Source organism: Phyllostomus hastatus, unplaced genomic scaffold (assembly GCF_019186645.2).
Source record: "Phyllostomus hastatus isolate PE091 unplaced genomic scaffold, TTU_PhHast_1.1 phas_contig_86, whole genome shotgun sequence".
NCBI classification, from domain to species: domain Eukaryota; kingdom Metazoa; phylum Chordata; class Mammalia; order Chiroptera; family Phyllostomidae; genus Phyllostomus; species Phyllostomus hastatus.
Genome location: NW_025333977.1, coordinates 28,553,043 through 28,568,152, shown reverse-complemented (window position 1 = coordinate 28,568,152; position 15,110 = coordinate 28,553,043). Strand labels below are relative to the sequence as shown.

The 15,110-nt window shown below is 40.4% G+C and overlaps 1 protein-coding gene across 2 annotated transcripts in view; it reads right to left on the bottom strand.

Annotated features, from left to right (window-relative positions):
• The window catches only part of PIK3CA (phosphatidylinositol-4,5-bisphosphate 3-kinase catalytic subunit alpha), an 87,649-nt gene extending 73,619 nt beyond the window's left edge, over positions 1-14,030 (bottom strand). Inside the window, exon 1 of one of the 2 annotated variants that reach the window (XM_045850795.1) lies at positions 13,601-14,030. The gene's annotated coding sequence lies outside the window, so the exon portion shown is untranslated. The remainder of the gene's footprint in view (positions 1-13,600) is intronic. The other variant, XM_045850794.1, reaches the window with a different exon arrangement.
• Positions 14,031-15,110: the final 1,080 nt, after the last annotated feature.

Below are 15,110 nucleotides of genomic sequence, written 5' to 3'. Positions count from 1 at the left end.
GGTAGATACACTTTGCGTCCTTGCACAACCAAAAGAAGTACGACAACAAATTTAAAAACAAAAAATAACCAGAACTGCCAGAAAATTGAACTGTATGGAAGTCCGACAACCAAGAAGTTAAAGAAGAAACATTCATCCAGAACCGCAGGAGGAGCGAGGACAGGCAGCCGGGTGGAGAGGACTCATGGCAAGGCGGTGGCTGGTGGATTGGGGGTCCCACATTTGCTTGCGGATAAAGGGGGAGGAACAACTGAGGAGAAATGACTGGGGAACAACCCGGGAGCTAGACAGACCACGTAACTCAGACAGATTAAATATCCTGCCCTAAGTAAGAAAACTAGTAATCTCGATAGTCTGGCTCCAGAGCACACACTCTTCATCATTATGGAATTATGAGTAAATTTAGCAGAAGAAAAGAAAAACTAAAGAAGCCTAAGTACAATGACCATATTTTGTGGATTTTCTAAGACTGTCCTGACTTCACATATTCGGTCCTGTTGTCAAATTACTTGTCCCATTTTGGTTGGGAAAAAAAATTATTTGTGTGTATAGATGACATGTTGTAGAATTGTGCACCTGAAACCTGTACAAATATTTTAACCAGTGCCACCGTAATAAGTTCAATAAAAAGGAAAAGAATATTTGCAGGAGGAATGTATTAATTTAAATGTTTGATATTTACACTTAACAAAAAAGACTATATTATGTTATATTTAGTTGTGGGTTAGCAGTTATACATTAGTAGATATGTTTAGTTGTATAATTAGTAGTGTTTGTGAACATCACATGAATGTAAAAAGAGCTGGCTGTTATTGTATAGAAATAGTCAAAATTATTCAAAGTGGTTTTGAGAAAACCTGGAGTCCCATAATATCACTAAGAAAGTTGAGAGTTGGTCATTTGTAGTGAAGAGGATATGAAGAAATGAGTTTCTACACTATAAAATTACTAGAAGTCTAAATTGCTTTGAGTTTTACTACCATGGTAATTATCAGGACAAGTACAGTAGCTGCTTTGAAAGTCCTGTTCAACTTTATCAACTGTTACATAGAGAAAAAGATTACAACTCTCTCTTTCATTAATACTTGAAGATGTTGATATAAGGGTCTCAACTGCATACAATAGCCATTAGACTTTAAGGCTTTAAGGAAATATTCACATGGAAAATAACTTTAAAAAAATACAACATGGACTTCCAGTCAAGATGGTGGCATAGATAAATGTGGTACCTATATTATCCCATAATCACATCAAAATTTTATCTACACTACAGAACAACCATCATTGAGAACTGCCTGAAATCAAACTGAATGGAAGTCCTACAACTGGGGATTTAAAGAAGCAGCCACACAGAGACTAGTACGAGAGGCAGACACATGCAATGGGCTGGTCCCACACCTACCAGTGATTAAAAATCTGGAGGGATATGTTGTCTGCAGAGGTCCCCCCCACAAAGAGTGAGGGGTCCACGTAGCACACCTGGCCACCAGCCCAGGGTTCCAGTGCCAGGAAGACAAGTCCCCAAAACTTCCAGGTGTAAAAAACAGTGGGAATTAAAGCTGAGGGAGATGAAGGACTTCTGCAGTCCCAGGCAGTTTCTCTTAAAGGACCTGTACACATACTTACTTGAACTCACTTTTTCTGAGCTCCAGCATGGGGGCAGCAACTCAAAAGGCACCAGGGACATAAAAGGAAGAAATGAACTGTCTGGCATTAGGGAAAAAATGGGGATGGGGGCAGCTTTCTGCCAGACAAAGTGCTGGCACAGGCCATTGTTTCTTTCCTGAACCCCCCACCAGACGCAGGCAGCAGGCAGGCCATATCTGAGTCTTCATTAACCTGGTTGACTCTGTTTGCCCTGTCCTGGTGATTCCCTGAAACCTCACACCACCCAATTTGCTGGTCCACTCAAGCAGATTCCAGTGGCCTTTCCTATTCAGCTCATGTTTCAGACTTTCACATAAGCTCTTAAACAAGCAGCATCCAACCTCAGTGTGCCCTGTACAGAATTCTCACTAAATGGCCCCAGGCCTCGCACTAGCAGCAACCAGCCTTTACTCCCACCTTGGCCTCACTGGGGCACCTACAAGACCTGCACAAAAAGCAGCCACCTGCAGATCATTTTGTAGCTTGTGTCAGGTGGCCCTGAGCAGAACATACGCAGTGACTGACCTTCGCCTGTACCTCCTGGGAGGCCCTAGAGCCAGTGTACCCACTGGACAACTTCAGACTATGTTGGAGGACCACCCAACCACCTCCACAAGTGACACACTCAAAGGGCAGACTCAGCAGGCACCACAGACCAGATGCACTAAGTCATGCTCTGTGGGGTGGGCCCCTGCACAACTGATCCTCCACGGTGGTCAGTGGTCACAGCCAGTCCTTGCTGCCAACTGGCCTGGAGGTAAACCCCTCCCACCGACGTGCCAACAGCAATCAAGGCTCAACTACAACAGAAGGGTGTACACTGCCCACACAAGACGGTACACCTGGAGTGCCCAGCTAGGGTGACTGGGGAGACAGTGCCACTGGAACCTATTGAACACCTACTACACAAGGTCACTCTACCAAGCCTGGGAGACAAAGCAGCTCTACCTAACACATAGAAACAAAAACAGGGAAGCAGCCAAAATGCAGAGACAAAGAAAGATGGCCCAAAGGAAAGAATAGAATAAAACTCCAGGAAAAAAATGAAACAAAATGGAGATAAGCAATATGCTAGATTCAGAGTTTAAAATAATGGTTATAAACTTGGCTGGTGTGGCTTAGTGGACTGAGTTCTGGCTTATGAACTGCAAGGTCACCAGTTTGATCCCAGTCAGGGCACTTGCCTGGGTTGTAGGCCAGGTTCCCCGTTAGATCGTGCGAATTGCAACCAATCGATGTATCTCTCTCACATTGATGTTTCTCTCCCTTTTTCCCTCCCTTCCCCTCTCTCTAAAAATAAATAAATATCTTTAAAAAATTAATGGTTATAAGGATGATCAAGGAATTCGGTGATAACATCGACAGTATAAAAAAGGACATGGAAACCATAAGAACCAGTCAGAAATATAGGACATACTAACTAAAATGAAAAATAATTTATAGGAAGTCAACAGTAAAGTGAATGAAGCTGAGAATCATATCAACTATTTGGTATACAAGGAAACAAAAAACGCCCAATCAGAACAGCAAATAGAAAAAAGAATCCAAAAAATTAGGACAGTATAAGAAGCCTTTGGGAAAACTTCAAATGTACTAACATTTGCATTATGGGGGCGCCCATAAGGAGGAGTGAGAGCAAGAAACTGAACACATATTTGAAAAAATAATTACAGAAAACTCCCCTAACATGGTGAAGGAAATAAACATACAAGTCTAAGAAGCACAGAGTCCCAAACAAGATGAACTCCAAAAAGCCTACACCAAAACACATCATAGTTAAAATGCAAAAGGTTAAAGACAAGGAGAGTATCTTATATGCTGAAAGAGAAAAACAATTACCTGTAAGGGAGCTCCCATAAGGCTGTCAGCTGATTTCTCAACACAAGCTTTGCAGGACAGAAGGGAGTGGCAAGAAATATTCAAAGTGATGAAATGCAAGGACCTACAACCTAGATTACTCTATCTAGAAAAGCTATCATTTAGAATCAAAGGACATATAAAGAGCCTCCCTGACAAGAGAAACCTAAAGGAATTCATCAATACCAAACCAGTATTACATTAAATATTAAAATGGTCTTCTTTAAGAAGATAAAAAATATGAACAATAAAATAAATACATATCTATTAACAACTGAATCTACAAAACAAAATAAATGAACAAGCAGAAAAGGAACAGATTCACAGATACAGAGAACATTTTAATGGTGGCCTGATCGGAGGGTAGTTGGGGGAATAGGTGAAAAAGGTGAAGGGATTAAGAAGAACAAATTGGTCGTTACAGAACAGTTATGGGGATATAAAGTATGGCATAGAAAATATAGTCCGTAATATTGTAATAACTACCTATGGGGTCAAATGGGTACTAGATTTATTTGGATGATCACCCAGCAAGTCATTAATGTCTAATCACTAGGGTGTACCCACCTGAAACTAATATTGCTTGTGAACTGTAATTTAAAATGATTTAAATAAAAAGTAAAATAAAATATTATTATTATTTATAATTACTGTAAAGATGACAGTTTGAAAATATAACTTTTCCTTCCTCTGCTGCCATGTATAGTTTGATTTCAGATTGGGCTTCATAGCAGTGCCTAATTCCAATCTTTTTCCTTACAATTTTTTCCATTGCTGTTTTACATTTGATGACATGCTCTATAAATCTACATTCACGGAAGAGTAACTTATTTAGCAAAAAAAACTCCAAGGTTTTTTGCACTTGCAAAAACATTAACTTCCTAAGGAAAAATAAGCACAATTCACTTGCTCTTAGGCTAAAGGCAGTAAATTGTTTCAAAATGCAATAGTACTTTCAGTCTAGACCTGCACTAAGTCTGTGAGGAAAGTGCTTGGAAAATAACAATTTCTCAAAGAAAACTAAGCCACAGAAATATGCTTAGCTTGTTGAAAATGAGTACATGCTCCAAATACTTTAAATATTATCTCATTACCCTAACAGTTTGCTGGTTAAAAAATATTCAAAAGTTGAAGGTAATTTGAACATTTATAGAAACATTTACAGAAACAGCAAATCAACAAAACAACAAAGCAAACACCATTATTTTCCAATTAAGGATAGTGATTTTTGTCAACTATATATTTGTCGGAACAACGGGGGACACATCTAGGGGAAAAAAAGAGGCTTATTATGCCTCTGGAAATATGTTTCTAACATTACAACACATTTTCTGATAACCATTTAGTGGGATGGGTTATCCAGGGAAATTACAGAACATGTTTTCCTAGAAGTCTTTAACGAGGATGGTCGCCAGTGGCTATTAAGAGTCCTGTGACAGGTTTGCCGGCTTTTATAACCCTGGCAACTGGTGTGCAATGGATGACCTACTCTCAATGCCTATCAGTCATTAAATTGCTCTCAGTGCTACTAAGCAAAATGGTCATGCCTGCAAGAGGTCAGAATCCCTAAAGCCACTAGTGGTTTTAGGACAAAAAAAATAAATAAATAAATTCCAGTCCATTCATTTTGGGTGGCAACTTGTCTTGACCACAGAACTTAACACAAGAGCCTTAAAATATGTGCACATTTATAAACAGGCAGACAAAACTATTTTAGCTCTTGAAAATACCACAAACAGATAAACTGTCCTTTCTCTAAGGAATGGCTTATTTTTATCTTCCCTGAAATCAGAGATAGACTTTACAGTACTAGTAAGCTCAGAAAGTTTTGGAGCTGTAAAGATCCTTAGAAATTTTGCAGGTGAAGAAGCAAGTGCTGAAAGGTTAACATCTAAGGCTAAACAGCTAGTTAATTGTTCAATACAGAGCCCATATTTTCAGATTGCCAATCTAGTACTCTTTTCACCGTAGCATACGTCCTCTCCTTAACCTATCAATCTTTGTAAAAAATGTCTCCAAATATCAATAAAGACACATAACCAGTTAACAACTTATGGAAAAGTATTTTTAATGTATTTTATTGATTATGCTATTACAGTTGTCCCATTTCCCCCCGTTATTCCCCTCTTCTCTGCACACCCCCTTCCACCCATATTCCCCCCCCGCCACCAAGGTCATGTTCGTGGGTCGTGGATTTTAAGTTCTTTGGTTTCTACATTTCCTACACTATTCTTAACCTTCCCTGTCTATTTTCTACCCACCATCTATGCTACTTATTCTCTGTACCCCTCCCCCTCCCCCACTGATAACCATTCCCATGTGATCTCCATTTCTGTGATTCTGTTCCTGTTCTAGCTGATTGCTTATGGTTTTTTGTTTGTTTGCTTGTTTGTTTGTTAGGTCCAGTTAATAGCTGTGAGTTTGTTGTCATTTTACTGTTTATATTTTTGATCTTTTTCTTAGATAAGTCCCTTTAACATTTCATATAATAAGGGCTGGGTGATGATGAACTCCTTTCACTTGACCTTATCTGGGAAGCATTTTATCTGCCCTTCCATTCTAAATAATAGCTTTGCTGGATAGGGTAATCTTGGATGTAGGTCCTTGCCTTCCATGACTTGGAATACTTCCTTCCAGCCCCCACTTGCCTGCAAGGTTTCTTTTGAGAAATCAGCATATAGCCTAATATTAGGGCACTCCTTTGTAGGTAACTGTCCCCTTTTCTCTTGCTGCTTTTAAGATTCTCTTTTTATCTTTAATCTTGGGTAACTTAATGATGATGTGCCTTGGTGTGTTCTTCTTTGGGTGCAACTTCTTTGGGACTCTCTGAGCTTCCTGGACTTCCTGAAAGTCTATTTCCTTTTGCCAGATTGGGGAAGTTCTCCTTCATTATTTGTTCAAATAAGTTTTCCATTTCTTGGTCTTTCTCTTCTCCTTATGGCACCCCTATGATTCAGATGTTGGAACATTTAAAGTTGTCCTGGAGGTTCCTAAGCCTCTCCTCATTTTTTTGAATTCTTGTTTCTTCATTCTGTTCTGGTTGAATGTTTCTTTCTTCCTTCTGCTCCAAACCCTTGATCTGAGTCCTGGTTTCCTTCCCGTCACTGCTGGTTCCCTGTAGATTGTTCTTTATTTCACATAATGCGAACTCCATTGCTGCCTGGGTCTTTTTTATGCTGTTGAAGCACCCAGTGAGTTCCTGGAACATCCTGATTACGTGTTTTGAACTGTACATCTGATAGGTTGGCTATCTCTTTGTCACTTAGTTGTATTTTTTCTGGAGCTTTGATCTGTTCTTTAATTTGGGTCATTTTTTTTTTTGTCTTGGCGCGCCAGTTACGTATGAGGGGTGGAGCCTTAGGTGTTTACCAGGGTGGGGCAACCCACGTCTCTGCGTTGTGACGCTGCACGTGGGGGAGGGGTCTGAGAGGGAACTAGGCCATTTACTCGGCTCTCTGCCAGCTTTCAGTCACTTCCCCGGATACCCACAATCAAATTGGGCCCTTCTGGTGCTGATTCCCAGGTGGGTGGGTTTGTGTACATTCTAGGACCCGGTGGGGTTCTCCAAGGGATTCTCCTGTGAGGCTGGGAGTTTCTTCTGCTGCCGCCTCAACCCCCACAGGTGTTTTCAGTCAGAGGTTTGAGGCTTTATTTCCTGGCACTGGAACCCTGGGTTGTGGGTCTGTCTCGCTCCCCAGTTGTTCCTCCCGGTTATCTGCACAGTAATGTGGGACTGCCCAGTTCCCCAGCCACCACCTTGCCACTGAGGCCTCTCCGCCTGTTGCCCAGCCCCACTCTTCCTACAGGTCTGGGTGAGTGTGTCTCCTTTAACTCCTTGGTTATCAGACTTTCATACAGTTCGCTTTTCTGTCAGTTCTGGTTGTTTTCTGCTTTTAAATTTATTGTTGTCCTTGTTTTGGTTATGTGAGGAGGCACAATGTGTCCACCTACACCTCCATCTTGGCTAGAGATCGAAAAGCATTTTTATATACTTCAAATCTATACTTACTAAATGATCGACTAAGATGGGCACATAGAAATTTACTTACTTTTCAGATAAAGAATAAAGCTAGTAAATGACAGAAAAGTATTTTGATTCCCAATTATGACTGTATGTCAAAAATATCAATGCTTTCTGGTCACCTACATTTGGGCACCATACTAGGTGCTAAGGATATAAGAATGAATACAGACTTTATAAGATGTATGTCTCCACTGAGTCTCATTAACTCCTGGTGAATTAGGCAAAGGAGTTGTGATCAGACCAGAATGGTTCTGTCCTGATACAGATTTTTTTTCATATCACAACACTGACTGCTTTGGTTTCTACCTCACAAATATTTAAACTTGTAAGTGTACCAGGTACATATGGTCTATAAGAATTTTTACTATTTTTTTTTTGTAATACCATGTTTATTTCAAATGACAATGCTGGACGTGATACAAAGATTCCTTTGTTTAATAATTGCAATTATGTGCTAAAAGTTACTAAAACTTCATCTTTTATGAATGAGTGTGATACAGATAAATTATCAAGATAACTACTAAAATTATACAGAAGAAATTAATATTTAATTGTCAGGCCAAATATGAAACATGTTATTCTTGTATGAGGTATAAATTTAAAATAATGATTACTATATATACATTATTTCTTAAATAATTTTATGCAATTTGGGATTATTTAAATTGCATTAATTAATTTTATGAGTTACTTAACAAGCAACATATTACAATTCCTATTGTATCCATGCAGAAAAAGAGGCAAAGATGTGACACAGCCTTCCTCCTCTCCCCCACACATAAACACAAAGTAGCAGTTTGGGATTGGAATTTAATCTCTCAGCTATCCAGAACAGAGCTCTGTAATCCATACTAAAGACAGCTTCATTTAAAAAAATGTTAAATTTGAAGAAAAGGCTCTAAACTACCACTTCTATTACTTACAAACCCTCTTGTGGAACATTTTAACTTTAAAGTCCTGAAACTGAATAGTTGGAGAAAGAAAAAAAGAACACCTAAAAATGCCTTTATCATGATAAACTGATCCATTTAATGAAGGATTAACTGTAAATAATACATACAGCTATAAAACAGTCAGTATATCTAAGGTTGAGTTATCTCTAGGATGATGGCTCAAGCCTTCAAGTTGAATCCTCAGACTTTACTGTTTTGCCTCATAGTTCGTTTTTATACTCTAATACTTCAGCTTCTCCTATTCAAAGTTTTTAATTTTTATTACAGTATTTTCCCCTAAAAGGTTGCTAATAAGATTCCCTTTAAACATATGCTTAAGGAAGAACTCATGCAAGCCAATTTGATTTATACAAAAATTAGACTGATATCAAGAAACTTCAGCAGAGATATTATTACATTGTGTGTAAGGTTATTCTCTATTACCAAATAAGTTAAAGGTAAGACAATTACATAAAATTAAAAAACACAGCTCCCAAATAGAGAAAAATATTAACAACTTCAATCCGTTAATTGTTATCTGAAACTGCTAATCTGACATAAAAAACAATCTCATCTTCTGGAACTGGTCCTGACCAGAGGTCTATTTCCTATATCTCTTGGAAATTATTAAATAATGGTTCCTGAATTTTAAGCTTTGGTGGACAGAAATGTCACCAAAATTTCTGGGTCTTTTAAAATCTGTTTCCTTCTTTTGGAAGTCAAGTCTGATTTTAGTTATTTTTGGAGATGGTGTAAGGTCATTAACTTAGACTCTCCTCTCCCCCATTATGTATTATAGATGTAGACTCTCCTCTCCCCCATTTTGTATTATAGATGTATTGATAGCTTGAAACTTGCTATGCTGTTATGGTTCAAACTTCTAGGCATAATTACTTTCCAAGTGGGTTGACTAACACCTTGGTGTTTGACAATGGAATGCAATTCTGATAAAAAGAACTAAAAGCCACAAGGATTTCTGGTCACTAGTAACACCTGTAATGCTAGCTGTCAGCAAAGTGGAAAATTGTATTTATTACACAAACTGTGTTTATCTCAGCTAAGTTCAGTCATGAGTTCTAATACTCTGAAGCAGAAAGGAAGTGAACACTTATTAAATACCTAATGCAGGACTAAACTCCCTTATCTATATATCTCATTTAATGCAACAACTACTCTATTGAGTAGTAATTACTCCCATTATACAGAGAGGACACCTGTCCAAAGTAATTCTGCCAGTAGTATGTAAGAGTCAAGGTTTGAATTAAGGAGCTTCAAATTCCCAAGCCAATATTTTTAGTACTCATAGTATTTATTTTTATTTATATTTACTGATGTTAGAGAGAGATGGGAAGGGGAGGGATTGGGGAAAGGCAGAGAGTGAGACAGTGAGACAGACAGACACACACACACTCACACAGATTTCTCGTTCCACGTATTTATGCACTCATTGGTTGAATCTTGTATGTGCCCTGACCTGAGATGGAACCTGTAGCCTTGGCAGATCAGGACCCAACTGAGCTACCCAGCCAGGGCTGTACTCAAGATTTTAAGGCTAGAACATTAGTACCACACAAAGCACCAGTCCAATTCCTTTGTGTTGCAGATGAGAAAACTGAGATCCAAAGACAATGAGACTTGCCCAATTACACAACACTTGTGGTGAAACTGGGATTTGAATTCAAGTGCTCTGATTTCCAGTGCACGTGCACGTGTGTGTTTGACATTGAGCGTGTCACTCTTGTTATAATTTGCACATAATTTATAACATCACAACTGTCTCCAAATGAAATTCATATGTGTGGCAAGTTCAGGGATGTACGTTTTTAGTGACTAAAATTATTAAATGTATTTGGCAAGAATAAAATCTTGTTATTTATAAATTATTACGTATTGTAAAGAAGCTTGTTGCCAATATGCTTATTTGGTTAATAAAATGCCTATTATATACTAGCTACTGTGCTTGGCAATTAGAATACAACTATATACAAGAAAAAAGGAGTCCCTATTTACATTCTGGTGGAGGGTAAAGACAAATAAATAGGCAATTATAATGCAGTGAGTCAGTGCTATGATGGTGGGAGTACAAGAAGCTGTGGGAACAGGAAGCAGGAACACCTAACCCAGACTAGACTTTTCAAAGGAGGTAATAGGAAAGATGAGTAGGAGTCGTCAGCTAGTTAAGGATGGAATATGGAGTATACACATATTTCAGGAGGACCTGGAGGAGGAAGGGGAAATGTGTCTAGACAGAGAAGGACAAAATCATACAGGTCCCTGAAAGCAGGGGTTTAAAATCTTGTCTATTAGGATTACCTGGGGAACTTGAAAACAAACAAAACACAGATGTCTGGATTCCATCTTAAACCAATTAAATCAGAATTTCTGGGAATGAAACCCTGACACTAGTATTTTTAAAAAGCTAATTAGATGATTCTAATATACAGACTGGATTGAAAACCACTGTTTAAGCTATATAGTAAACTAAAAATATATTGCAAATAAAAGGTTATCTTAAGTAACTAAACTTCTGTGGGCCCTACTTTCTTATCTATTAAAAAACGGGAGGAGAAGATTAGAGGTGGCATGATATTAGTGAAAGGAGTCGGAAAACATTGGCTTTTGTCAATGACTCTGTCATCTGACACCTGTCTGAACTTAGGTTAAAATATAATTTCTCAGAGATAATAATCCTGCCTTGTTTGTGGGGTTGTTGTGTAGCTCAGGATAAATAATACTTAATAGAACAGCTTGAAATTGTGCTAATAAAATATATACAAAGATATTCCAAGATTTAGGCTACTCAAGTTGCACAGTTTTTAAGACCATATTTTCACCAGAGATGAAATCTTTTATGATGCTTTGTTTAAAGAAGCACCCTTACCTTGGCATTCAAGATATTAAAATAATAAAATAACTGATCCTTTAATGCTACTCTAGTTGCTAAAGAGATCAAATGGGATTAAGATAGCTCTGCTCAAATAAACAAATCAACAGAGTAAATGCCTTTTTAAAAATGGTAACAGCAAATATTTAAAAATCTTTACTCAATAAAGGGTACTAATAAGGAAAGTTACACACGAAGTAAACTGTTTTAGAAAAAAATATTATCTATATTATTATTTAAGTATTTTATTTATAAATTTATTTTTTTTCAGGGAATACTTATTTGGGATGGAGAGGATCTTATCCTGAAAGGAAGGAAGCTCTGCCTCCAGAAGGACTGTTCCATACACAGAGCCAGGCACAGCCACTGCTCTTTTACAGTCTCCCTTTTGTATGTATCTACCCCTGTGAGAATATACACTTCCATGTAATTTTTCAGTTTAAGTACAGCATTTGTACTTAGCGACATCTCTTTAATACTATATCCAATTTACTATGTAAAAACACTGTTCTACTCTTTTAATTCAACTAAAACTGATAGCAGTGCCTTTCAAACTTTATACTCATAGCCAATGATAAAATCCTGTTAATATTCATTTATTTTCTTGCTATTTTCACTATGATGCTATTACTATTATAATGTACTATCATTTATTTAAATTACTTAATTTACGATGGTGAAAAAGTCACAAGAAACTTTTGAAAAAAGTTAATGATGAAATTTTATTTAATTTTAAAAACACGAAATAAGAAAACTTAAAAAAACCAAACGCACACACACAGCTGGGCCATGATCAGATAATTTTGGCTGATGACACTGCAGAACAGTTATTCCGATATTTAAAATTTTCCAGAACATGTGATGTATAGATAGAGATCTATGCTGTCAATCAGAATTCAAAAAATCTTAAAACTTGAACACGCAGACATATTATCAAGTTCTTATGCTGCAGTTATATCGAGTCCATTAATAAAGACATAAAGTGTTTTAATTTATCCAAATTAAGTTGGCAACATGATGTCTTAAGTATTTCGAGATCTTTTCTTATCCGGCAATTCAGCACATAAATTTTGTACAGTGCAATATAAGCAAATAACCAAAGGATCTACTTTCTAAGGAGGGAAACATGCAACCACTATTGCCCGCAGTGGTTCAAAAGTAGCCTTAGATCCGACTTGAGTTACCAGGAGTTTACCGACCCGAGTTTTCTAGGGGTTCTCCCAGGCTTCACAAACTACAATTCAAAACATCATCACGCCAACCCATGTCCTGCATGTACATAAAGGCGTAGCGCTAAAACGAGGAAGCTTCACCAAAAAAAACGAAATCACAGCTCCAATTCATTAACGAATACGCAGGCTGTTTTCTAAAAGCTTCCTCTTGCGCTCCCCTTACCTTTCACGTAGCTATGTAAACAGCCCCCCAATTATTGACATTTAAGAAAGTAGCTTTCGATTCTCAAGTCTGGTAACTAGCCACCATCACCACTATTCGTTTAGCATCCTAAAATAAACCATTCGAGCCACGGTCACGGGCGAAACACTCAGAGCTATAAAACCGGCATCGCAGAATACTTAGTAGAGACACAAATCACGAGACAATGTCTCAGGTCTATGAATGAAAGATCCAATAGGTTTGATTGCCACCGTCAAAAGGGAAAAAACAACCTCGAGAGGAAGAGTGGGAGGGGAACTGTGGGGTGGGGGAGCAGTTTTCCTTCAGCCCCAGCCGGGCGATTTAAACCCAGTATGTTGCAAATGCAGGGTCGCCAGGCTGGCGGGGCCGGAGTCCTCCCTTGGGCATGACAGCCTGTTAGGACCAGCTCACGGCTCCATGCGAATCCCTCTTGTTGTGGTGCTGGGGGGGGGGGGGGCAACCGGGCAACCCTGCCACCCGCGGGCGGGTGGGCGTGCAAGGGCGCGGAGATCAAGCTACCGTGGCTGGGGCGGCGGCCCTGGGCGCACTTCCTCAGTTACCAGCCGCCCATCACCAAAAATGGGAGAGGAAGGAAACAAGGAGCGAGCCAGCGGCCACAGGGAGAAACGAGGGAGCCCTGGTCTCTGCATTTGGGTGAGGCCAGTGGCAGGCCGGGGAGAGGGAACAGTACTCCCAGGCGAACTCCGCTGCGGCCCGACGCTGGGAGAGACAACCGGCGATTGGCCCCCGCCCAGTACCGCGGGCGCCCCGCGAGTCCCCGGCACCCACCAGTCCCCATCCCGACCGCGCCCGCTCCCGGCCAGTTTGCGCTCTACTCACGCTCGGAGCTCCTCCAGGCTCCGCGGCTCTAGCCGCATCGGGGTCCCAGTACCTAGGGCGGCGGCAGCGCCGAGGGAGAGGAAAGCGGGCGGCACGGCCCCCGCCTCCTGGCCCCTCTCCCCCGCCGCTTCGGAGCTGCCCGGCTGGGCCGAGCCCTGCCTTGCGGGCGGCCCCAGCCCCAGCGGCGGCGGTGGCGGCAGCAGCTCGAGACCTCAGCGGCCGCAGCGGCGGCACCGGAACTGCCGCTTTCTCCTCGTTCCTTCTCCTAGCTAGCCCCCGTCACACACCCCCACCCCGTCTCCTTTCTCTGTCACCCTTGTTTTTTTTTTCCCTTTTGTTTCCAGAATAAACTTTATTGGTCTCCTTTTCCGCTCACATCGTGTAAACAAACAACGAACTCATCCCCACCCCCTTGACTCCCCCCTCCTCTGGCAGAGGAGGGTAGGAGTTGAAGAGGGGCAGAGCCTATGATGCCCCGGAAGCAGATGTGCAAAAGAGGAAGTAAAATGCGGAGACCAGGAGGGGAAGTGGGCAAATAGAGTAACAAAGTGCTGCTGCGGCTGCGCCTTGCTTTTCCGCCCGAAGTTCGGGTGGTGTTGGGGCTGTTTTTCGGGCGTGCGTACGTGAAATGCTCCGTGTTTCGTAGTGATGCGGTTGCGTGTCATCCTAGGGCGGCATATGTGTTGTATATCGGTTTCTACGAGCATCAGGCAACGTGGGGTACAGATAAAGAAGGGGGGGGTACCGGGAGCAAGTGAGTTCACCCACTTTAATGCCCATAGAGGAAAGGAGATATCCTTTTCTTTGGGGGCGAGAGAATGGGGCACGGTGGCTAACCACAAGTGGTTATAGATACTAGAAAGAAGGCCTTTTACAAAGCGTTCTTCTGCCAACGTAAAGTTAAGTTCTGGCCCGTTTTAAAATAGCAATGGACTGCTTTAGCCCTGTGCAAGCAATCCTTTGACTCAGGGGAGACCTTTTGCAATACCCTCCTCCACCCCTTCTGTTTTTTTCATATTTGAATCAGCTTGTAAGATTCAATTCTGACATTTCATAAGGTGTGCTGTTTTTGCGTAGTTCCCGCGGAGACTTCAGAAAAGCCATCTTGGCTATAGATCAGATTCAAGGTGGTGCTTTGGTACTGCATACCACAGGAACCTCCTTTTGCTTGAGAACCCTGTAATGGGACCTGTTGCCTTTTGAGATCACAGTAGATTAGGGCTTTCTTTACTCCGTGTTTCTCCCCCTAGTGGTCTTTCATTGTACTGAAAAAGCATAGGATCTGTGGTACAAATCCTCAAACCTTGTCTCTCCCTTGAATTTTGAAGGAGTAGAGAGGACTTGAAAGTGACCCACCCCAGAAATGTTACCGTCCAGCAGAGCTAAAACCTGGCACTGCTTGTTCATACCCAATCATAAATGAGATACATATCTCTGTGTGCTCATAGTTTCATTTGATTGTATTTCTATATTGTATTTTTTATTTCAAAATTTAAAAATTTTTAAAAAC